Source organism: Caretta caretta, chromosome 6, assembly GCF_965140235.1.
Source record: "Caretta caretta isolate rCarCar2 chromosome 6, rCarCar1.hap1, whole genome shotgun sequence".
In the NCBI taxonomy this organism is placed as follows: Eukaryota; Metazoa; Chordata; order Testudines; family Cheloniidae; genus Caretta; species Caretta caretta.
The window spans coordinates 39667693-39693409 of record NC_134211.1 but is presented as its reverse complement, the minus strand read 5'-3'; the positions used below and the strand labels follow the sequence as shown (position 1 = coordinate 39693409).

The 25717-nt window shown below is 39.0% G+C and overlaps 1 long non-coding RNA gene across 1 annotated transcript in view; it reads right to left on the bottom strand.

Annotated features, from left to right (window-relative positions):
• Positions 1 to 25717, bottom strand: part of LOC125639033 (uncharacterized) — a 44020-nt gene that overhangs the window by 5643 nt on the left and 12660 nt on the right. Inside the window, exons 4-5 of the long non-coding RNA XR_007357359.2 lie at positions 14631 to 14676; positions 410 to 638 (exon numbers count right to left, since the gene is read on the bottom strand). This is a non-coding gene — a long non-coding RNA (uncharacterized LOC125639033). The remainder of the gene's footprint in view (positions 1 to 409; positions 639 to 14630; positions 14677 to 25717) is intronic.

Genomic DNA, 25717 nt, shown 5'->3' with positions numbered 1-25717 from the left:
GCAATATCAAAAAAAGCCCTGTTCATCATCTAAGAGATGTTGCTACTAGCATATACAAACTACTGTGGGTTACAGAGAACTAACCAATCAGTTTACATATAATTTTTAAAGTTTATTTTCAAATACCAATTCCAACACAATTTTAATGCAAAAAAGATATTTAAGTGAATTATGTGTGAAACTAAATTTACTTCAAATACTGCCCAAGCATTTAAATACCTGTGTCTTTGCTGCAGCGGTGTTTCAGTTGGAATGTTTGCTTCATTCTGGATCACTGAGGCATATAGGAGTAGAGTGGAAGTGCATAAATACATTTACCTACTTAATCCCAAAACTACTTCAAAATCACCCAGATGAGTAAATATACAAAGGAAGTCTGGGGACAGTCCCTGAGGAGCAGCATACATACCTGATCAGAAAATGGTTGATTATAGTGTCGAAATAGCTGTAGTAGGCAGCATTGTTCACATGCCCATACTGATCATTGTCCTGCCATCTTGTCTGTATCGGTAAAAAGTAAGCATACATAGCACGTTGTCTGTAATGGTCCTCAGTGCTTGATTTTGCTGAAGAGATAGCCACATAACGGATATTACTAAGCACTAGAAATCTTTGTGCAAGTTTCATTGTTAAAAATTCTATTCAAAAAACAAAAGAAAAGAAAAAAAGAGAGACAAACATGTTACCTTGGGACTATATTTATAAAACCAAACAACACATTTCTGAATCAAAAGGGCCTCTGCTTGATGGACAAATATACTGGAGTTTCATTTCTTAGCTGCTTGTTAGTTTTCTGAGGCCACAAAAAGCTGTGCTTACAATAGCAAGGGGAAAGCCAAAGGGTTCACAACATTAGCTTGGTTAGATAAACCAATCAGAGACTTTCATTTAGAAATTGGGTGAAAATCCCTAGTTAAAAACAACAAATGGGGGGGCACGTCCCCTCAAAAAACACACTACCACATTATTAATGTATATACGTTAAAGGGGCGCCTATAGGTCTCAGTTATAATAAGGACACCACTGTGCCAATTAAGCTTCAGTGTAAAGTATATAAAAAGCTTTAGGAACAGAGTTACATATTAATTAAAAAACAACACTACTCTCCTGTCATGATTCAGCCTGTACTGCTGTCAGAACATTCAGCAAACGAGCACACTAATTGCCAGAAGCTCTCAAGTTTATGTCTCCTGCACCTATATTGCCCACAAGGCAAACAATTTCCTCTGACCTCATGTACTCATTTATACACTGTTTTCATTATTGTGTTATTCAGTCCTCTCTCATTCCAGCAGAGGTGGGTCAATGTTCATTTTATCACCTTTCGTTTCCCGCATCCCACATGGGACATGACCTTTCTATACAACTATAGAAACATACAGACAGACCACAAAAAAGGTCAATGATTCATTCAGCCTTAAAGTACATTTAAAATAAAAAACTCAGTTTCTACACATGTACTGGATGTTCATAACCCTACTCTTTTATATAGTCTGCTCATTCCTCTCTCCTGCTTGCTCTCCAGTTTTCTTCACCTACTCCTAGCTTTTTGTGCCTTCTTCCATTCTGCCCTTTAATTTTGGAACATACATCCGAACAACATAAGCCAAATGTCCTCCCCCAACTTCTCCTCTTCTTCCTTAAAAATTCCCTTAAAAACCCATCTGTTCCACAAAGCATTCCACTAACCGTTCAGCGATTGCTCCGTACCATCACTCATGCTTTTTTAGATTTGATAAGCTTCAAGGCCAACGTTCCTTTCTTTGTTTCACAAGTTTACCTATTGTAAAATACCATGCATGCTTACAGACCAACACATGAAAATTGGTTGTGATGAAAGTTCCAAGATACAAATCAAACATGAATTGGGTCATGGAGGGATGTCGGACTCAAACTCAGACTGATTTTGGGCGTATTTCAGGTTTGAGTTGAATATTTCACATCCATTTAATTCAAGACAACCCAGAGGGAAGTTACAAGTTCCTCAGAGACGAGCCCCAACCAAAACTGTAGATCTAAATAACCGTGAATTTTGAAAAAGTTCAAATCCAGATGGTACTATGTGTTCCAGCTCCATCGCTGCAGTAAAGGTGATTCCCTCATAAGGATGTTTATAATACAGAATGTTCCAAAACACATAACCTTGTCCTTATACAAAGACAGAATTTTATTTTATTTCTTTGCACTTAAAATAGACTTAATAAGAGTCTTAGGCACCAGGTGGGATTTAAAACAAGGCAATATTTAAAAGTTAGCATCTCCTCATAGCCATTTTAAAGCAATTTGCATCCATCATTTGTTCTTACTGGTTACATATATGCTAATGTCCACCCATATAAACATATTCACAGTATTAAAAAAAGAAAACCTGCACGAGTCTGAAGAGTGTAGGCAGTTTTGACAGACATATGATCAAAAGGTAGGGAACAATTTAATAAAAAGTAGCTAAAAAGAATGGTCTTGGTAGGAGCTGTTGCACTATAGCGCTCTATGCTAACACAGTTTGATCTTTGATGGACATATTTTTCCTCCATTAGATCTCTGCTGTACGGTTTTCGCAAGAATAGAAATAGCACACAAAAACAGAAATCTCTGGCTTTGCTTTTTTACCTCTGCTGGAAAAGTGAGAGCTTATGGTCAATTTTTAAAATTGGAGACAGTGTTAGCAAGAAAACAGAAATTTCATGAAGCTATGAAAACATGCTTATTTTGGTAAATTTATACATAAGCTAAAATATAATAATACATTTTAAGTGTGTTTTTCTTTTACCTAATTTAATGAAAAAGTGTTAATCTTTCTGATAGCTGATAGTCATTTTTCTGTCACAATCAGACAAGGAAGTTGGAACTGTGCACTATTTAACTGAGCTGTGCAATCACAATGCAACGACTCAAAGCACAAAACCAGTGTACTGAAGTTTCCCACCTTTATTGTTCTTGATGTCAATTAAAATATAGCCTGCAATGTACCTAAACTTTTAATTCAGCATCATCTAAGTCAGTGGTTCTCAACAAGGGGTACACATACCCCTTGGGTACACAGGTCTTCCAGGGGGTACATCAACTCATCTAGATATTTGTCTAGTTTTGCAACAGTATACATGAAAAGCACTAGCAAAGTCAGTACAAACTAAAATTTCATACAGACAATGACTTGTTTATACTGCTCTATATACTATACACTGAAATATAAGTAAAATATTTATATTCAAATCAATTTATGTTATAATTATATGGTAAAAGTTAGAAAGTAAGCAATTTTTCAGCAATAGTGTTCTGTGATACTTTTGTATTTTATATCTGATTTTGTAAGCAACTGGTTTTTAAGTGAGATTAATCTTGGGGTACACGAGACAAATCAGACTCCTGAAAGGGGTACAGTAGTCTGGAAAGAACCACTGGTCTTAGTAAATATGTCTTAAACTCAGTAAGTTAACTTTAAACTTATGAGTACTTTCACTGAAGTCACACACTTTAAATCTCTACAAACACATGCTTAAGAATGTTGCTGAACGGGGCCTAAAAGTTTAATCTAGCAATGAATTTGGAGGTAGATCTGCCCTCTGTTGTGCTGGTTCCTGAGAGTTGTAGTCATGGAAGAGAGCATAGGGAAGAGAGCAGAAGTTCTCCAAGAGAGCAGCATGAGGCAGCCTGATTAACATGCCTTCCCACCAACCACATTCCCTTGGAGTGCTTCTTAAGGGGGAATATTGAGTCCAGTCCTTCTAACAGCTGCAACACACACTAATCAGAGTGCACACTGCTCCCTTTCAAAGTACAGTAGAACTTCAAAGATACGAACACCAGAGTTACGGACAGTCCAGTCAACCAGACACCATGTGAAACCAGAAGTAACCAATCAGGCAGCAGTAGAGATATTAAAAAAAATAATAATAAAGCAAGTATTGTGCTGAGCCTATATTGCATCTTAAAGGTAGGCACATCTGGGCTGCCTGTCCCCACCCCACCCCCACTCGCGGGGCAGCCACTTACAGCAAGAGGCTGGGGCTGCCAGCCCAAGAGAGGTGGTTCTGAGCCAGCAGAGCAGGAGCAGCACCAGAGTCTCCACAGCTGTCACCCCACGCCATCCTCATCTGGAAGGGGACATACTGGTTTTACCCCCCCCACCACCACCCCCCAGCGAGGATGGGGATAAACTCGCAAACTCATGCCAGAGCTGGATCAGGTTGCTCAGCTGCTGCTGAATCCTGGCCTGGAGTCTCAGTTGCTGGATCTGCAGGCAGAACTATGCTTTCTTCAGAGTTATGAACATTTCAGAGTTACGGACAACCACCATTCCCGAGGTGTCCATAACTCTGAGGTTCTACTGTAGCAACAAAGACAAGGTACCTCACCAAAGGCTCTTACGTAAATTAAGTTGTCATGGGATAAGAGGGAAGATCCTTTCATAGATTGAGAACTGGTTAAAAGCCAGGGAACAAAGGGTAGGAATAAATGGTAAATTTTCAGAATGGAGAGGGATAACTAGTGGTGTTCCCAAGGGTCAGTCCTAGGACCAATCCTATTCAACTTATTCATAAATGATCTGGAGAAAGGGGTAAACAGTGAAGTGGCAAAGTTTGCAGATGACACTAAACTGCTCAAGATAGTTAAGACCAAAGCAGACTGTGAAGAACTTCAAAAAGATCTCATAAAACTAAGCAATTGGGCAACAAAATGGCAAATGAAATTTAATGTGGATAAATATAAAGTAATGCACATTGGAAAAAATAACCCCAACTATACATACAATATGTTGGGGGCTAATTTAGCTACAACTAATCAGGAAAGAGATCTTGGAGTCATCATGGATAGTTTTCTGAAGATGTCCATGCAGTATGCAGCGGCAGTCAAAAAAGCAAACAGGATATTAGGAATCATTAAAAAAAGGAAAGAGAATAAGATGGATAATATCTTATTGCCCTTATATAAATCCATGGTATGCCCACATCTTGAATACTGCGTACAGATGTGGTCTCCTCATCTCAAAAAAGATATACTGGCATTAGAAAAGGTTCAGAGAAGAGCAACTAAAATGATTAAGGGTTTGGAACGGGTCCCATATGAGGAGAGATTGAAGAGGCTAGGACTTTTCAGCTTGGAAAAGAGGAGACTAAGGGGGGATATGATAGAGGTATATAAAATCATGAGTGGTGTGAAGAAAGTGAATAAGGAAAAGTTATTGTTCCCATAATATAAGAACAAGGGGCCACCAAATGAAATTAATGGGTAGCAGGTTTAAAACAAATAAACGGAAGTTCTTCTTCACTCAGCACAAGTCAACCTGTGGAACTCCTTGCCTGAGGAGGTTGTGAAGGCTAGGACTATAACAGGGTTTAAAAGAAAACTGGATAAATTCATGGAGGTTAAATCCATTAATGGCTATTAGCCAGGATGAATAAGGAATGGCGTCCCTAGACTCTGTTTGTCAGAGGGTGGAGATGGATGGCAGGACACAAATCACTTGATCATTACCTGTTAGGTTCACTCCCTCTGGCCACTGTCAGCAGACAGGATACTGGGCTGGATGGACCTTTGGGCTGACCCAGTATGGCCATTCTTATGTTCTTATGCCCAAAGGCCTGATCAACTGGAGCCCTAGAGTCTAGCAGCATCCATATCTTGCCCATAGCATCAACCAAAATTACTAATTCAAAAGAAATATTTCATATAACATTTTTAATTATAAAACTTGAAGAACTGTATTATTCTCCTGGTTCATGGCTGTTAAAATAATTAAATATTGGTTCAATATACATCTCTATCCTGATATAACATGACCCGATACAACACAAATTTGGATAAAACGCGGTAAAGCAGCACTCTGGCGGATCAGTGCGTCAGCGTGTCTGGCTCCGACACGCTGCTCTGAGTGGCATGTTAAGGGTACCGGGCCGGGGCCGAGGGGTTGGACAAGGGGCAGAGGGTCTCAGGGCAGTCGGGCAGGGCCTCCCCCACCAGGGTCTGGAAGGCAGGAGCTGTGGGGGATCACTTTTGGGGGACCCGCAGGCCCAGAGTGGCCAGGGTTATTATTGGGGTCCGGGAGCAGCCCGCTCCGCTTCCCTCGCCCTGGCCCCAGACATGTCGCTCAGCGGAGGGGGTTTGGGGGGAAGGGACTCCCCTCACACTCACCAGGAGCGGCGGAAGAGGAGCAGCCTGGCCCCAGCCTGCTCCACTCTGCCAGCTCCCAGCCGTAGCGCTCCACTTCCCGTTGCCAGCGAGTGCGGGGGGTTGGGGAAAGCGTTCTTTCCCCAACCTCCCCGCACTCACCGGCAGCAGGAAATGGAGCACCGCAGCTGGGAGCTGGAGGAGTGGAGTGGGCTGGGGCCACATTGCTTCGCTTCCCACCGCTGCCGGTGAGTGCCTCTCAGGGGGCGGGGGTGAGGATAGGGGTCGGGGCAGTTAGGGGACAGGGAGCAGGGGGTGGGGTCCTGGGTGTGATTAGGGATGGGGGGATCCTCTGGAGGGGGCGGTCAGGGGACAAGGAGCAGGGGGACCAAAGCAAGTTCGATATAACACGGTTTCACCTATAACACGGTAAGATTTTTTGGCTCCTGAGGACCATGTTATATCAGGATAGAGGTGTATATTATTTTAAATATAATGAACTGTTGGAATACCCTTTCCCTCAACTCTTCTAGTTGGTTAATAAAAATCTGTAAATTCAAAATAAGTAGGAATTTTACACAGCATTTCTCCACATTGAGAAAAGTGTTTTGTAGGGTAAATGAATATGAATGCTACATAATCTTCATAATGGAAAAAAAAGGCTGCGAAGAATGCTATCTGTATTAATTTGATGAATATCATGTGTAACTATTCATAAGTATTGTAGTCTGGCTGGCTTTATGGAACCCAAAGGGTTAATTCCAGGGTGTTGCTTTACCCAGGCTTCCAGGAACCTATCAATGATTCTAATTCAACAGCCTGGTTCTCAAGTGCTCAGTATAGTGAATCCACTTTTGGAAGATTATCTCCAATTCCTTCTGGAGAAATGCATAAACCAGTTTGGTTAAGCTCAGAAGTCCTGCTCAAAATCTCAGGAGATCTTTGGGTCGGAACTTTTGGACAAAGGAACTTTGAAATGGATAAAGGACAGCCTGCAACCTGAAGGACACGCACCCTGACTCGGGGTCAGACTGTCAGAGAAAGGCAGCAAGTGCTGAGGTGCAGCCTGCCTCACCCAGCATGTTGTACATCACAGCACTGAGAGATATTTACAGTGCAAACAACAATAAGTTTATCATCAGAGGGTCAAGATTCAAGAGACAGTGAGAAAGGATAATGGAAACAACAGGGTTACATATAAAACAAAATCAAAACACACCTTCTAGAGATTAAACTTAACTTCTTCTGTCTAACGAAATTTATCCCACTCCAAATGTCCTTTGCAACTTCTCAACCAGGGCAGGTTGTGAACCCATATTCATAAATGTAATCATACTGCCCCATTACTTTCTAAATGCAGGATAAAGGGGTGTCTTCCTTGCTTTCTCCTTATATCCTCCAAAGTTCATTGTTTGTACCCACAGTCAGGATAACCCTGTACCTTATTCTTCAGTGTGCTGCCTCTGTTGACTTCAAACCCCTATCCGTTGATGCTGCATGAAAATGAGGCTTCTATTGTATTGGCTTACAATGCTTATTTTACATGATGACAGAGATAGGTGAATAAACATCTTTTGTTTGGCAGAAAACCTGTCAACTCTACATTGATACAGACTTTAGGAAATACATTTCACAACAATATTAATGGCCAGCGTAAACCTGGCTTTCATTTAAGACCTCACATGATATTCTCTGGTGAACCAGAATATACATACGAAGATCAGATACTCTTGTAACCTCGGACCCTTGCCAGTTGGCATTGAGGGATTCTTAGGGTCACATTCACACCAACTTATAAATATATAAATTGAACATTATATATGGACAAAAAAAAGTGGAGAAATGTAGTAGCCTTTCACCCATCACCCAGTCCTTATGTTCTGAGGTTCAAAATCAAAAAATTAACATGTAAAGAGAATGGCTTTTCTAGACCCCAGTGGACATATATTGAGATTGTGTTTTTAGACATATCTATTGCACATGTCACCGTGATGTCTAGATGCCACAAACTGACAGTTTTTGCTCAGAAGAGTTCTAGGAGAACCTGAATAATTAATAGTGTTCCAGATTTGCATTGAGGAACATTGAGAGCCTCTGTGGGAAAGACCTGTTCATTCAATGACCACATCTGGGCATTCACTTTCATAAATGCTAAATATGCATGAAAAATTTCAAAGAATAAAATAGACAAAAGAAAACTTGAGAGAATTTAGAAGTAGCCAGTGCTGCATTAGGGCTTGTTAGTAGACAGCTAGGAAACCATAGGCAGAATTCTCTCAGATCCACACAGATTATCTCAGATTCATTGCTACTCTCACTTACACCTGCGTAACCCCCATTTAAAATAATGGAGTTGCACAGGTACAATTAAAAGCAAAATTTAGGTATTTGATATTTTGCTCTCTATACACTCAGAAAGTCCTCAGCTATACTGATGGAAACTCTGAACATGTAAGAAGAACAGAACACTGGAGTTAAGATTCACCATTTAGAACTGATAGAATTTTGCCAAAGTTATTACCCTATTTCCACATATTAATCCAAAATGACACTCCTAGAAAAAATTAATTTAGTTATTTACTGCTTAACTAGTATAGTCTCATCGCTCCTAAAATATGAAAGATTCATTCTGAGGACACAGAACAACATGCAGCAAGCAGGTCAAGTATCTCCACTAACTTTCTGCCTTTTTTCCCCTCTAGTTTTACTAGTTTGTACTAATTTATAGAGGTTTAATGTTATATTTTTTCCTATCATAAAATATACCCCGAGATCCATAACTAATTTTCAAATCCCCCCTTAATTTAACAGGAAAAACAGCACATTTGTTTAAAGGCAAAAATAAAACATTTGCATTTCACTTCAAGAACATCCAATCTCCTCTTAAATTGAGATGCCAGAGCAACTAGATTGCCGTTTAAATCAGATAGCAAAATTAGTCCAGGTATAAGACAGTGGAGAGAATGTGGTAAATAGCTTATGAATTCAACTGCAGACTAAGGATCCCTTGTGGTTTCTCAGTTCCAACCAATTAGATAGATAAATGGTAGTTCACCTACTACACATCGGTAAACAAACATTTTTCAGCAAAAGCCTCTCCTATGCATTAAGCTGGGCCAGTTTAACAAACTATCAAGAGCTGTGGTGCAGTGATGTGTCTTAGTGTTAGAGTTCAGAATAATCCTTGGCAGGGCACTAATGAAAAAACAACTAATTCTGACAATTTACCATAGTAACTGAAGCATTCATATTATTAATGACAGCATGATCTAAAACTGAAAACACAGCCTTAGCAACACACAGTAACCTACAATGGAAGCAAAATTATTTTCTCTTCCGAAGCCTAACAGTATTCATGTTTTGAGTTAAACACTGAAATTTGTAAACCAAGGCTGATCTGAGCCAAAAGCCAATGCAGAGGAAACAACGAACACTACAGAGACATCAACTATCATCCCAAACAGTGCCTCTTTTGTTTACTTTGTAAAGCATATACTTTTGGGGCTAAATCCTTCATGCCTTATTTTGGGCAAAATTCCAACAGACTTCAATAGCAGTTTTGCCTGGTTAAAGTTTCAGTAAGGAAGGCAGAATGTGGCCCTTTCCTGATAAACAATAGATCCCTCTTATATATAACCTGTTAACTCTATTGATTGCTATTTCTTGTAACAGAACAATTACGTTTATATGGTTTGGGCTTTCCTGTTGCACCAATGATTGTTTAGAGACCTCCCAAAACTGCAAATATGAATAAACAAAGGGCCTAATTGCATAATTAATTACAAGAGTATTGAACCCAGTATATTTCTCATAATCAGTATTAGACAATACAACAGGTCCTAGGTATGCCCATATACAGCAAACAATTCACTAAATCAGTATTCATCTGCTATATAAAGAGTGTTATTGGAATTCAGAAAATGTATACTTTTTAAAAAATATGAAAGAAAATAGAAAGTGAAAATAAAGTGAAATCCAAGAATAAAACTAGATTCTGAATGTAAAGGCAGTAAGCAATGGTGCTGTCATACTGTGTGTACAAATCTCTGACAAAAAGATTTTTGAGAAATTAGATGCATACCAAGCTGTAATTTTCAATATTAAATACAAATCTGCTTCTAAACTTTTTCTTTCCCAAGGCACCAGGCTGAGATGTAGCAGTGTACACAAGTGGGGTGTAAAGTCAATGGGATTACATTTTCCTAATTATTTTCTGCTTGAGGTTTACATCATAAACACAAAATGAGATCAGCCGGGACTTGCCTCTCTAACAAATCACTCAGACTTAAACATTGCTCAGATAAACAAAAGGGGGAGGGGGCTCAGGCTGAGAAAAGACAGAGAAGTGCTTCTTCAATCACAGTTGCAAGGAACAAAAACCTGGAGGGGGAAAAAAGCTGTTGGACCGCCACCAAATCTCCCCCACTAGAGACAAGAGCCCATCTGCTGAGCTCTGCAACTTAGCTTTAACTACCATTCAACTCGCGTCTCTGCAGAGATCAATCTGCAGAGCTGGCAGATGGACCCCTGCTTCCCTGAGTGGCTGTATTATTTGTTTAATAAATTTAATTAATATCCATACTGCATTGGATTGCTCCCAGAAAAGGAGCTGAAGCTCTCTCTTTCCCCAATAGCTACATGATGAGTGATTTCCCAGAAAAGACCAGATAACAGTGCCCTTGGGCTACTGAAAAATTAAAAGTGCCATGTGCTTACATTGCTTAGCACGTATTTAATTTTTGCAGTGCACTAATGTGTTCTTGAAGGCTATTTTAACTTTATGAAAGTATACGATTTTGAAAAAGTCAAAATTCATTTTGTTTTATATCAGTTACAAAATTAGCTGGAATAAAAAAAGTATAAAATCTAATTACACCTCCCACGATTTTATCTATTTGCAAAAAAAGAAATAAATTCATAATGAGGAAGTCCCCTCTGGCCTACATATATTCTTACAGTTTTTGCTAACAAGTTACATACATTTGTAGTCACGTTGGACATGTTCTATTTTAATGCTTAAGGATGTGCTTATCTAAGATACATTCAGCCAATAAAAGTTAGATTAAAAGAACATTAAGGATGACACAAAACACTACATGTAAATAATTTCACAGTTAAAGCTGTACTGAAACACTAACATACCACGACAGTACAATAGTAAGGGAAAGCATAGAATGCTCATGGTACGTTGAGAGTGAATTTTATTTACTTTTAGTACATCTAATATTTGCATTTTGATTTTCATCTTGAATATTATTTGTATTTCACATAAATTTTACTCCAAAAATTGCACTTTAATTCTAGAATTAAAAAAAATATATGAGCAAGAGGAATGCCCACTCGGTAACTCAGAAACTAAACATTAACATATTAAAAGATTGATTTGTATTAATATTAGTCAAATCTAAGTAACTTGCTTAGAGTTGTGCTGAGTAGGTACATCAATGGTAATACATTATAGACTGAACCAATGGTGCTTAGTTTTCTTTTCCTACACGAGCCTTCTCCCCTAGGATTTCTCATTGTTGCTACTACTAGTTCAGCTTGTTGTGGAAACTCCAGTAGACAGGATACCAGCAGCTACCACTGTTTTTAACACTCTAAGATCTGAACCCAATTTGAGTAAAAATCAGAAAACATGGCAGTAAAAATTACTGGGGTCACAGAAGCCCTGTCTACCTTCAGAGGATTAGAGCTGTCCTGCCCATGGCTTCATGATATGAAGAGCTCATTTATTTAGGCTTTATTGTGGGGGATTTGGTGATTAATTTAATGCAATGTGAATAAACTTTTAGAACACCAAAAAAGTTTGCACACATACTAACAGATTTTATGGAGGTTAGGCAGTTTGTTTTGTTTTTAGATAAATTATGTAGTTTTCCCTATAAAATATCAAAGCAATTATTCCACATTGTGAACTTATTGTATGAAATGTTTCATTTTAAACCAAGGATTTAAAAAAAAATCATAATAGCACAAGACAAACTTTTTTTTTATTTTAACCATCTATGCAGAAGAAATTTTTATTGCACACTTAAACTTCTGAAATACATAAAGTTAAAAAGAGAAGACTGACAGACACAGAATCCTGGCTGATTACTAAGGCCCAGATTCTCAAAGGTATTTAATTGTTGTTAGCCTCTCTAATTGTGATTGTGTCACCAGAAACAAGGAGGAGAGGCAGGTCCTTTGGTCCAGCTTGATCTATGCAAGCCACCAGTAATCACTTGCCAGCTCGTCCATGCTACCCAAATCACATCCAGGGTTGTGTTGGAGTGGAAGTGTATGAATAGGAATCCTGATGAGAAGTTGTGGTGGGCACAGAGATAATGGCAGGTTTTTTCAGGGTGGGTAAAATACTCTGATGTTCAGTTTCTCTTGGCAACCTTACAGGGGAAAAAGTTCTTTGTGAAAATCAATCAATCAATCAGACTCATAACTTCTCCATATTTCTTTCCAAATGATTTGCAAAGTGAATTGATACTGCTGTCTCCAAAAGAGTCAGAAAAATCCTATTTCCTCAATCTACTGATGATTTTATGAGAGATAGAATTTATAATTTTCTTGTCAACATAAGGCTTTGATTTAACTTTAATTCAATTCAGTTCTGCTGTTTAAATGACACCTCAGTTTGATGATAAATCTCAATCAAGTAATGAAATACCATCAGCTTTTAGCACTTATTATATAATTGTGTATAACAAATATAAAATCTGATACAATAAAGCTTACACAAAAAATGTCATTTCCTTAATATAGTCTACATGCACTTTGAATCTGCAGCAGTCATATAATGGAAATTGTAAAGGTTGCATGTGTCACATAGCCTTCAACAAAATGGACAAAAGATCGGGGGGGGGGGAGAGGGAAGAGGTAAATTTCAGGCTAGGAAGCACATAATTATGTGTCCCTCTCTTCCTCTTTTTTAGTGAGGGCAAATCACTTGAGCAAGACCAGTCCAAACGACTCCAATACTCTTTCCAACAGATACTGACAATTGCAGGGGAAAGACAGGAACTGTTTCTGTTTTTTAAAATATACGTTTTTTTGGTTTTCATTTTGAACCACAATGTTAACCACAGAGCAAGTGGCGAGGGGGATATATTCCATATGTTTCAGGCAGTACCACTAAGCAAAGGTCAATCAAACACACAGAGTGACTAATGAAACATTTTACAGCAAACAGGGAGTTCTCTCTGCCCTCAGGGTGGGGAGGAATCAGCTACGATGAAACATTTGTAAAATATTTGAGTTCAAGAGAGCAAAACATGCTTCAGGGTGACCTCTCATCATAGCATTATTACAATTAGAGAATTAATGTCTCCACACAAGGAAAATAAATAAAGGGGATTCTTTCATGGATTAACTCCACAACTATGTAATAGCAATAAAGCACAAAAACTATAGTATGCTCTAAGGAACAATAAAAAGCAATGACAATGGCTTGACAAACATCAGACAGCATTTCTAAAAAATATTTTCAATATTAAATTGAGTTCCTGCAGATCAGCAGACATTCAAAATAATCCAAATTTCCATGGCTAAAGTTCCATGGAAGATCCACCTCTTAATTCCATCATGCCTAAATGGACATTCTCTTATAAGACTGAAAGGGTCTCTTGCCCCCTTGAAGTATGGTTGACCAGGCAGGCGCCCATTCTTAAGCAGCAGCCTGACACTTGGACCATATTTTCAGAAGACAATACTGCATGTTGATAATACTGCCTTATCAGCCACAGAAGTCAAGATTAGAGTTCTAAATGTAATAGTCTATAATAGCACAGTGAAGGTCCTATCAGATGAGCCTACCTTCTCAAAGGGTGGCGGATTCATTCTAGATTGGGGAGTACTAAAGCAGAGAAAATAATGGATTTCTTTTTTTTTTTTTTTTGCAAAGGGGTCCCACATTCCCACATTCTGTGATCTTCACCCAGAGGACATAGGAGCTGACAATTCTGAACTTCTGGATCTAGTTAATGAAAGTTGATTATTTCTAAGGGAAGTTTTGATTGGTGTCTAGTCAGTGGGCACTGTACCACTGGGAGGCAAGTCATAATTTTACAGAACTCACTACAACTAATCAGGATGAATTCATTTAATAATGCAAACTGACAGGTTGATATTTCACTGTTATTGATTTTTGTGGTAACTCAATGACTTGTTTTCAAAAATTTTCTCCATACAGTAAATTACAATATTAACAAACATCTACAGTTCCACTATGTTGTCTGCGATAATCAACATAAATTAATGAGTGGCTGACTGTACATGTGACCATGAAGTGGTTAAGAATTAAAATACAATATTAGAAAATATTATGCACCAAGAGATAATTGCAACTGGAAGCACATTGATTTGTGATGTGGTAGTCCTCCCAACTTAATTCCATAGCTTTTGACTAATAATAATGAAGGATCTCCAAATGTCATTGTATATGATGTACCTCACATCTAAAACTAAAACCAAATAGATGTAACACTAACTACTGATGTTCTAAACAAGTACCATTTTGATTAACTCACCTGTGGAATCTGGTCATTTGTCCACTGCTGCTGACTACCAGGAGGCCTGAAAATAAAACACACACTTTTTGAAATGAACAAGATAAAAAGCATTGTATTACTGGGATAAACAAAATAACACTCCATGTGCTGACTGTGAACATGACATTTTAATCCCATAAAACATTAAAAGACATTATTTTACAAAGATGGAAACAGGGAGCGGGGTATTTATATTACGATCCAAGTTTTCAAAAGCAGCTTCTTATGTTGTTGATGCACATTTAGAAGCCTATCTATCTGATCAAACATCAACCTGGCCTTCTGTATTGGAGGTACAATTTTGTACATGCAGTCAATTGCACCCCAAATTTTGTAACTGCAATAAAATGCAGATGCAAAATTGTGTCAGTGATATTGGAAGCAAACGTGAAGATTGGTCAACCATAAAGATCCATTTATATATATTTAATTAAGGACTGACTGTGCAATGGAATGGAGAAATAGGTCCTATATTTTTTAAAGAGCTCTAAAAACCGACTAATGTAAAACTATATTTTGGAGGTCTTTCATCAAGTGCCCACACCTTGATGGGATCCAATTAGCATCAAAATATTCTAAATTAAAGCTACACTACAGAAACTCCAGACCCATCCACTTCAAAGAGTTAAACAAAATCAATGGGAACCCAAAGTCTATAAATGTTCAGGATGTTCTGTGCCTTTAGAACCTGTGTATGTGAGCAAAATGTTCATCTAAATATCAATATTTAATGTTAAAATATGGCAGCATCTCATGAAAACACCTTAAACATCAATTTACAGTAAAGGTTATTTACATACCAAGAACATCTAATACATGATTGCCTTAGTCACTGCATATATTTTATCTGAAAATGTATCTGAGTATTATTCTTTTCTCATTTTATCAGTTAATTTAAAGCAATTATGGAAGATGTCACATTGAAAGCACTACAGATTTCAGATCATTGTTTATGCACAGATTAGGTACAGTATTGCATTGACAAAAGAAGCAGAAGCTTCTACTTATGAATTTCTAACTTGCCCGTCAGTATAATATTTATCCTGTATAACTGACTTACTAATGTGATATGCCTCAACCTAAACACCCAATATAATAAGAGTAGTTCAGTCTACGCTTATTCAGTCCTTGTTCTGTCTGTTGAGACTGCCAATTACTTCCAACTAATGCCAAGCATGGTGGTAGTTTTCATGATGTGGACACCTGTACACTAGGACATGGAGTAGGACCACCAACCTATTTCACATAGCCCTCCAAACATCCAGTAAATTACAAACTGAAATAAATGCATGACCTAAAGGTGACAGACCCATCACTAGCCTCATTAGTCACTCACTCCCTTTCCAGTGTGGGTTTCCATTTATTTAAGGGACAGTCAGTTTTTCATTTTAAGATGCTGTAGAGGCTGGATCCCTGCAAGCTTTCCAGGGAAGATTTTTAGCCAATCAATGACTTGTAGCTGGATCTGTCAACTTGCATACTGTTTAAACAAACTAAAAAAAACTTTTTCATCACAGATAATATAAGCCCTGTGTTGCTTCCAGATAATGCAACACCACTATAAACTGAATACTCAATTCAAACATCTTTTAAACTGAATCGCTTTTCTAAGCTTTTCATGCTGAGAACTACAATATTTGCATAAACCACTGTCAAATCAATGGGATTTTAGTCAAATCTAGGATGGATCAAAATTATCATATACTGAAACCTGAGTATTCCAGTATAAAATACTTATTTTAAAATAGCATTGGTGGGTGGATATTAGATCTTCCCAAAGGAAAATATTTTAGGTAAACAAAACATCTTTTGAATGATGGATGAAAACCACAGGACTGATCTTGGGGGTATAAATAATCTGTACAGACTACTGATCAAGGATCCCTGTGCAAAACTAGTTTAAGGCTCATCCTTGCACTTCCCCAATCCTCCTGCTGCTCTTTACAAGACCATTGCCCCTGAGCCAATATTTGAGCAGTCTGACCTTAAAGACCTACCAGTTCTCCCTACATACAGCTTTGTTGCCTGGAATCATCAAATAAGATCTCCCTAAACTTGGTCTGGACTAAACAGTCATGGAAGAAACCATACATTGACCTCTAATTCCAACCTAGTTATGTGCCTTCTGACCTCTAATGTAGACCTGATTTGTTGAGTGAGAGGCCAGATCCAATCCTTTGTTAAGCAAGCTGGTGTCTGTGGTCACTATACCCCAGTTTTCTTCTGCCAGAGTGGTTTCTTCTTGCTACTTGAGAGATTTCCTCAATCAGATGTGTAGTCCGAACCAAGAAAATAGGATGAAGAACCATGTGAAGAATCCCAATAGGTGACTATCAGTCCTGGAACTTCTGCCTCCATTGGAAAAAACACTTGAGGTAAAGGATTCAGAGTAACAGCCGTGTTAGTCTGTATTCGCAAAAAGAAAAGGAGTACTTGTGGCACCTTAGAGACTAACCAATTTATTTGAGCATAAGCTTTCGTGAGCTACAGCTCACTTCATCGGATGCATACTGTGGAAAGTATAGAAGATCTTTTTATACACACAAAGCATGAAAAAATGGGTGTTTACCACTACAAAAGGTTTTCTCTCCCCCCACCCCACTCTCCTGCTGGTAATAGCTTATCTAAAATGATCACTCTCCTTACAATGCGTATGATAATCAAGTTGGGCCATTTCCAGCACAAATCCAGGTTTCCCCCCCACACAAACCCACTCTCCTGTAATGTCACAGCTAACCTGGTGGCTGAACTTTGTGACTTTGTCCTTACCCATAACTATTTTACATTTGGGGACAATGTATACCTTCAAATCAGCGGCACTGCTATGGGTACCCGCATGGCCCCACAGTATGCCAACATTTGTATGGCTGACTTAGAACAACGCTTCCTCAGCTCTCGTCCCCTAACGCCCCTACTCTACTTGCACTATATTGATGACATCTTCATCATCTGGACCCATGGAAAAGAAGCCCTTGAGGAATTCCACCATGATTTCAACAATATCCATCCCATCATCAACCTCAGCCTGGTCCAGTCCACACAAGAGATCCACTTCCTGGACACTACAGTGCTAATAAACGATGGTCACATAAACACCACCCTGTACCGGAAACCTACTGACCGCTATTCCTACCTACATGCCTCCAGCTTTCACCCTGACCACACCACACGATCCATTGTCTACAGCCAAGCTCTGCGATACAACCGCATTTGCTCCAACCCCTCAGACAGAGACAAACACCTACAAGATCTCTATCAAGCATTCTTACAACTACAATACCCACCTGTGGAAGTGAAGAAACAGATTGATAGAGCCAGAAGAGTTCCCAGAAGTCACCTACTACGGGACAGACCTAACAAAGAAAATAACAGAACGCCACTAACCGTCACCTTCAGCCCCCAACTAAAACCCCTCCAACGCATTATTAAGGATCTACAACCTATCCTGAAGGATGACCTAACACTCTCACAAATCTTGGGAGACAGGCCAGTCCTTGCCTACAGACAGCCCCCCAACCTGAAGCAAATACTCACCAGCAACCACATACCACACAACAGAACCACTAACCCAGGAACCTATCCTTGCAACAAAGCCCGTTGCCAACTGTGCCCACATATCTATTCAGGGGACACCATCACAGGGCCTAATAACATCAGCCACATTATCAGAGGCTCGTTCACCTGCACATCCACCAATGTGATATATGCCATCATGTGTCAGCAATGCCCCTCTGCCATGTACATTGGTCAAACTGGACAGTCTCTATGTAAAAGAATAAATGGACACAAATCAGATGTCAAGAATTATAACATTCATAAACCAGTCGGAGAACACTTCAATCTCTCTGGTCACGCGATTACAGACATGAAAGTTGCGATATTACAACAAAAAAACTTCAAATCCAGACTCCAGCGAGAGACTGTTGAATTGGAATTCATTTGCAAATTGGATACAATTAACTTAGGCTTGAATAGAGACTGGGAGTGGCTAAGTCATTATGCAAGGTAACCTATTTCCCCTTGTTTTTTCCTACCCCCCCCCAGACGTTCTTGTTTAACCCTGGATTTGTGCTGGAAATGGCCCACCTTGATTATCATACACATTGTAAGGCTAGTGATCACTTTAGATAAGCTATTACCAGCAGGAGAGTGGGGTGGGGGGAGAGAAAACCTTTTGTAGTGGTAAACACCCATTTTTTTCATGCTTTGTGTGTATAAAAAGATCTTCTATACTTTCCACAGTATGCATCCGATGAAGTGAGCTGTAGCTCACGAAAGCTTATGCTCAAATAAATTGGTTAGTCTCTAAGGTGCCACAAGTACTCCTTTTCTTTTTACTTGAGGTAAAGTGAGCCTGAAGTTTTCTTTTGAGGACTTGGCTACTGTGATTTTAGCAGCAGGCTTTTGCTGCATTGTGTTGTGGTGCTATCCTCTCTGGAAGGATGCTCTCCTACACCTCATCTATATTACATCCAAAAAGTTCGTTAAAAGAAAGTTATTTAGTTGTTTACTATTAAGAACAGGTCTACTTTCTTTCACTACATTTGTAATTTTTTGCAAAAGGAGAAAGAGGTTTAAGGTTTCAGAGTAACAGCTGTGTTAGTCTGTATTCGCAAAAAGAAAAGGAGTACTTGTGGCACCTTAGAGACTAACCAATTTATTTAAGCATAAGCTATCCGATGAAGTGAGCTGTAGCTCACGGAAGCTTATGCTCAAATAAATTGGTTAGTCTCTAAGGTGCCACAAGTACTCCTTTTCTTTTTAGGTTTAAGGTTATCTTCCTTAACTTCTTCAGAAAACAACAAGAGAAAATGTAATTACTTTGCATCAAAGTTTTCCTGGCAGTCTCAGCTTCCTTCTGTCTAGGCATCCAGGTATGAGAGGAGACGTCCCCCGCATTGGGAAGTAGCTCACAAGATGTTGTTTAACTTGTGCCTGAGTTTCTATTTGTCAGGGTTGGGAGCTCTGGGATCTGCACTGGCTGCCAATTGGTCTCCAGATAGAGTTTAAGATGTTGATTATGGCCATCTAAAAATCTTTAAATGGCCTGGCACGTGTCTAACTGGGTTCGGGTCTCTCCCTGTGGCAAACATTTGCAGTTAGTGGAGGTAATGAAGCTGGATTACCCTCTCTATAAGAGTGTGAGGCTGCCAGCAGGCATTCTCAGTGAGAACCCTGGGACTGTGAAACTTGCTCACCACCCTGCTTTGTATGAAATAGACCAAATTTACTAAACCTTCTAGACACACGGCAAAAGCCATTTGCTTGAATGATTTTTGGGGAAGAATGCTCCTGGGTATAATTTGGGAGGTGGGGGGTGCGAGAGGCTTTTTTGAAGAATTTTATTTTCATTTTCTGCTGGCTGAGGAAAATCACTATCTCCTTTTGAATAGTGAAGACTGCTGGCTCATGGAGTTAATTCATTTGTATTTATGTTCCTAGATGATTACTGTATTTAATTGTCAGGATGCTCAGCACTTTGTACAGTCATTCTTTTATAATGTTAATCAATTTCTAAAATTTATAAAATAAATTAAGTGCCATTCTGTTTAGTTACCCTGCAAATAAGTGAAGTCACCCAGGAATATATATGTGATATAGGCTTAAATGATATCGAACCCAACTGTTGAGTGAAATGTGGTACCAAGCCTACCATCTAGGCAGAAGAGAGAACTTTTAGTGGGCACACCACAGGAGATTTGTCTGCAGACTTCAGTGGCTGCATATGCCCATGCCTCAATATTAACCCACGCCTCAGCGACTCTCCGATGAACTTCTGAATGATGGAGCATCCTCTTGCCTAGTCCCCCTCTGAGGGCTTGCCAGTTTATAAGCCTTGAATCTTCACATTCTGTTTCTATAGTGTTTACACTGCAAACCTGGGAAACTTGTCTAAATAAGTATCAGAGGGGTAGCCGTGTTAGTCTGTATCCACAAAAACAATGAAGAATCCGGTGGCATCTTAAAGACTAACAGATTTATTTGGGCATAAGCTTTTGTGGGTAAAAAACCATACATGGATCATGAAGAAGTGCATCTGAAGAAGTGGGTTTTTTACCCACAAAAGCTTATGCCCAAATAAATCTGTTAGTCTTTAAGGTGCCACCGGACGCCTCATTGTTTTTGTCTAAATAAGAAGCCCAGTTCCCCATGCCCCTGGGACTGAAGAACCTCCTCCACAGTGAAAATCAGGTTACTTCACCTGATGTAGAGGGGAAGCGAGTTTTGCTCTTAGCTTTCTTCTCCCAGTGGCAATCTTACACAACTCAAGTCTGAGTAAAGAATCTGTCAATGGCATACACTTGCTCCGTGATGTTAGTTTTCACATGGTAAGCAGGTCAGAACTAGGTCAACAGTAAGAGGCCTATAAGGAACACGTAGGTGCTCAAGGATTATTGAGCTGGTGATTCAGGTAGGATCTGAGTCTTCACTGACGTAATAGTGTAGCTCGCTGTTTATGCTCCTAGAGATGTTAGGTTTTAAATGAGATGTACAACTGCAGTTCTGAACACTTACTCGGATTAAGATTCTAATGACTTTTCTAAAGACTAAGGATATTAACCCCAATGACTTAACCCAATTCCAATGTGGGTACTGCAGTTCGTTTCTGCATAAGTAAATAGCCACTCCATTTTCAACTGGATAGGTTGTTCTTCACTTCCTGTCCTAAACAGACATGTAGTTTTACTGTGCACTATTAAACTGCTTCTGCGCTTCACCACAGAGGTGGCTACATGTCAAGTGTGGATAAAGTGATCTTTCTATATCAATTAGCAATTACTGTAAAGTGCTTTGGGGTGAAATGCCATAAAGGATGAGAACTTTAAGTAGAGAATAAGCAGCAGGAGCACAGAAACTCATAAATGGCATAGATCCTATTTTTATGTAAATTGCCCTCATAATAAAGAGCAGGCAAAAGATCAGATAAACACAGAAGATATGACATATATGCAGAGTTCTCACTAAATAGAATTTTTCTTCCCATTTTCTATGAGACACCAGTGTGTCTTTAAGCCAATAGCACCCTCATCTGAGCACCAGCTAATTCAGCATCCATAATATTTAATCATGTAACACTCCTGGCTCTATGAACCTCTGAGCTAATTAATTCATCCTAGTGCTGTGTGGGATTGAAAAATCCTGCACAGCAAGACCAAAAAATTCCCACAATGTACAGTCAAGTCTCAAGAAACTTCTGGTCCTAATACGTTTACTGATATTGGAAGGATTTCAAATACAGATCCATCAACCTAGGTATGGAAGCACTGAAATCTAGCAAACTGCTCACAAAGGCTGAAACATACCTGAGAAGTCCATGTAATCACACATATTTACACTGCATATACTTTCCTGCAATTTGTGATATCAAGATACTGCTCAATAAGAATCTGATTTTCTCATTTGTGTCCTGCTATTGTAAGACAACTGAGCTTACAGATGCATGACAAGATATGGTACAGCAACTGCTCCACAAAACATATGCAGAAAAACAATTGATCGCTAGTGAAATCTAATATACATTTATCATACTATTAACATTTTGGATTCTAATTTAATTAGATGGCAAGTAAGAGTTGATGTGAAAAAGCGCTTCTGTTGTTTACATCTGAAGTTTAAAACCATTGAAATAAAGGCTGATCCCCTGAAACTTGGTTGTGGAAAAAAATTCTCCTTGAAAATTTTAGAAATGAGGTTACTTGAAATAAATTCAACTCCGGATGCCATTAGTAGTGATATTTTAATACAATAAAATCAAAATTATGGATTCCATGTAATTAGTAATAAAATTCTAATGTACCAATGCACCACCTCCTTTATTTTATTTTTCCTTACACATAACTTCTAATCAAATACCAACTAATGACATATCAAAATTAAAAATGTATGTTGCTTAGTAACGAATGTGAAATGTAACAAAATACTTCATTACTTTATATTAAATACTTCAAAGCTTTAAAAAGTCCTTAATTGTATTTAATACTTAGCTGACAGATACTTTCTGAGAAGTAAATGTTACAGCAATGAATACCAAACAGAGTAAGACAAGCTCCATTTGTTTGTAAAATAAACTCATTTCCTTTTAATCTCAGTGCAAAAATGACCCAATGCAATGTATTCCATTTAGCAGGATTTTTAGACAGCACATTATACAATTTCTAGATCATTAACTTGTCTTCCTATGTTTCCACATGTCTTGCACTTCTGCTGGGTAAGCATTAGTTCATTTGTGTTGGTAAAAATGCTAACTTTATGTGTTTGATATTTTACTTGCTCAATTATTTAATGCACAGCTACTGTAGCTAGAAAAAGCTCTGCATCTTTTATACAGCAAAAACTTACTATTTCTTCTGTGGATTCAATTAAAAGGATAAACTGCCCTTTGCTAGACTTCATTTTAAACAGAAACTTAATCAGGATCCAATCATTTTACAGAAGAATTTCTGGTGCAAAATATCCTTGTGAAGTTCTGCATACATGAGAGATGAACATGAGTGAAAATACAGAAGCAAAATGACAAACAGGAAGGTGAGGAGGTTGTGTGGTTAAAACATGGGATTGTGAGCCAGGAGATATAGATTCTATTCCCAACCCTGCTACAGACTCCCTATGAGACCCTGGACAAGTCACTCAGCCTCTCTATGCCTCAGTTTTTCTATCTGTACCCTATCTCACTGGGATACTATGATGCTTAATTTCTTAGTGTTTATAAAGTGCTTTATGATCCCATAAGAAGAGGATGCCATGTAAATGCAAATTACAGTATTATGTAATCAGAAAAGTATCTGGAAATACCCAGAGTAGACCAAAAAGGATTATCATAGGACCACAGGTGAAATTTGTACATCCATAGCCTTTTTACATAGGTATATAAGTCTTTTCTTACATTTAAATAATACCTTTTATCCCAATGAGATTTAAAGTTACAACAAACACCCTTATATTATATATACGGTACAGCAACTGCTCCACAAAACATATGCAGTAAAATGATTGATCACTAGTGAAATCTAATATACATTTATCATACTATTAATATATATACTGTGACAAAGTTCCTCCTCTACCTTGGTGGGTCTTGCGCTTATTGGCGGATTGGCTTGCCTTGGAGCTTCACGGCAGCCCTCAGCTTGGCCGTTTTTCTGAACCCACAGTCCAGGTCGACTCCTCCTGTGTATGACTAGGAGTTGGGAGGTTTGGGGGGGAATCCGGGCCCGCCCTCTACTCCGGGTTCCAGCCCAGGGCCCTGTGGAATGCAGCTGTCTGGAGTGCCTCCTGGAACAGCTGTGCGACAGCTACAACTCCCTGGGCTACTTCCCCATGGCCTCCTCCTAACGCCTTCTTTATTGTCACCATAGGACCTTCCTCCTGGTGTCTGATTCATAGATTCATAGATGTTAAGGTCAGAAGGGACCATTATGATCATCTAGTCTGACCTCCTGCACAATGCAGGCCACCGAATCTCACCCACCCACTCCTGCAATAAACCTCTCACCTACGTCTGAGCTATTGAAGTCCTCAAATCATGGTTTAAAGACTTCAAGGTGCAGAGAATTCTCCAGCAAGTGACCTGTGCCCCATGCTATATAGGAAGGCGAAAAACCCCCAGGGCCTCTTCCAATCTGCCCTGGAGGAAAATTCCTTCCTGACCCCGATAATGCTTGTACTCCTCAGTCCTCCAACAGTCCGCATTCTCACTCTCAGCTCCTAGTGCCTCTTGCTCCCAGCTCCTCACACGCACACCACAAACTGAAGTGAGCTCCTTTTTAAACCCAGGTGCCCTGATTAGCCTGCCTTAATTGATTCTAACAGCTTCTTGATTGGCTGCAGGTGTTCTAATCAGCCTGTCTGTCTTAATTGTCTCCAGAAGGTTCCTGATTGTTCTGGAACCTTCCCTGTTACCTTACCCAGGGAAAGGGGACCTACTTAACCTGGGGCTAATATATCTGCCTTCTATTACTCTCCTGTAGCCATCTGGCCCAACCCTGTCACAATACATATATATATATATATATATATACACACACACACACACACACAATAAATTTAGTAACCTCAGAGACTAAAGTTAAACCAATGAAACCATTTAATGCCAAAGAAATATTACACAACCGTGAAGAGCAATACTACTTCTAACGACAGTGGAAAAGTTTGAGTAAAAGCATGTAGTTACTCTAACTGGCATTTGGTTGGGACACCAAGGTTACCATCCCTTATCACCCGCATACCTGTTAACTTCCACAGAGTCAATAGACCTCTCCCTTTTGTGCAATTATCTAGAGCCAGAGACAACATACCTCACTGGGAGAGGACATTTCAGTCAATGCCCCTTTGACTGAGACCTTGAGGGTCCAGTCACCCTGCACCCTTCACCACCCTGTACCCTTCACCACTAATCGTAAAAGTTAAGGGGATCATTTTCTCTTGGGGTAAACTGCATGAAATGAGCCAAACAACAGTCTCAGACACTGCTAATCATCTAAAAAACAAGATATGTTAAAAAGGGAGAAAATTACAGTAAGATAAAATAAATGGTTTACGTAACATATCTTTTGTATCCAATCCCTGAGTCTGCGCCAATAAAATATCAGCCGGGGCAACCCTACATCTTTTTCCCAAATTACCTCATTAAGGAAATATTGTACTATTTGAGTCACATGGTAAATATAGGCAGAGTGGCAGCTGCACAGGAAGACTTAGGTCATATCTACACTAGGGGCACTCAAGGGTATGGATTTTTCACACCCCTCAGCACTGTAGCTATGTTGACCTACATCTTACGTGTAGATTAGTCTTCCCGGTGGAATTAAAGCTGTTTAGTTTTATGAATTAAAAGAGAAGCAGCAAATTAAGAGAAAGAACAAACAATTATGCTGGAAAGCATATCAAAACTAAAATGGTATCTATTTATTTAAAACATTTCTCCATTATCACCATGATGAAGACATACTAAGTTATCTCATCACAGTTATATGTTGACATTCTGAATACAAATTCTTCATTTACAATGAAGCAAAATAATACATGAACAATTGCCTGTATGTTAAGCAAATGGCACACCTGCAACT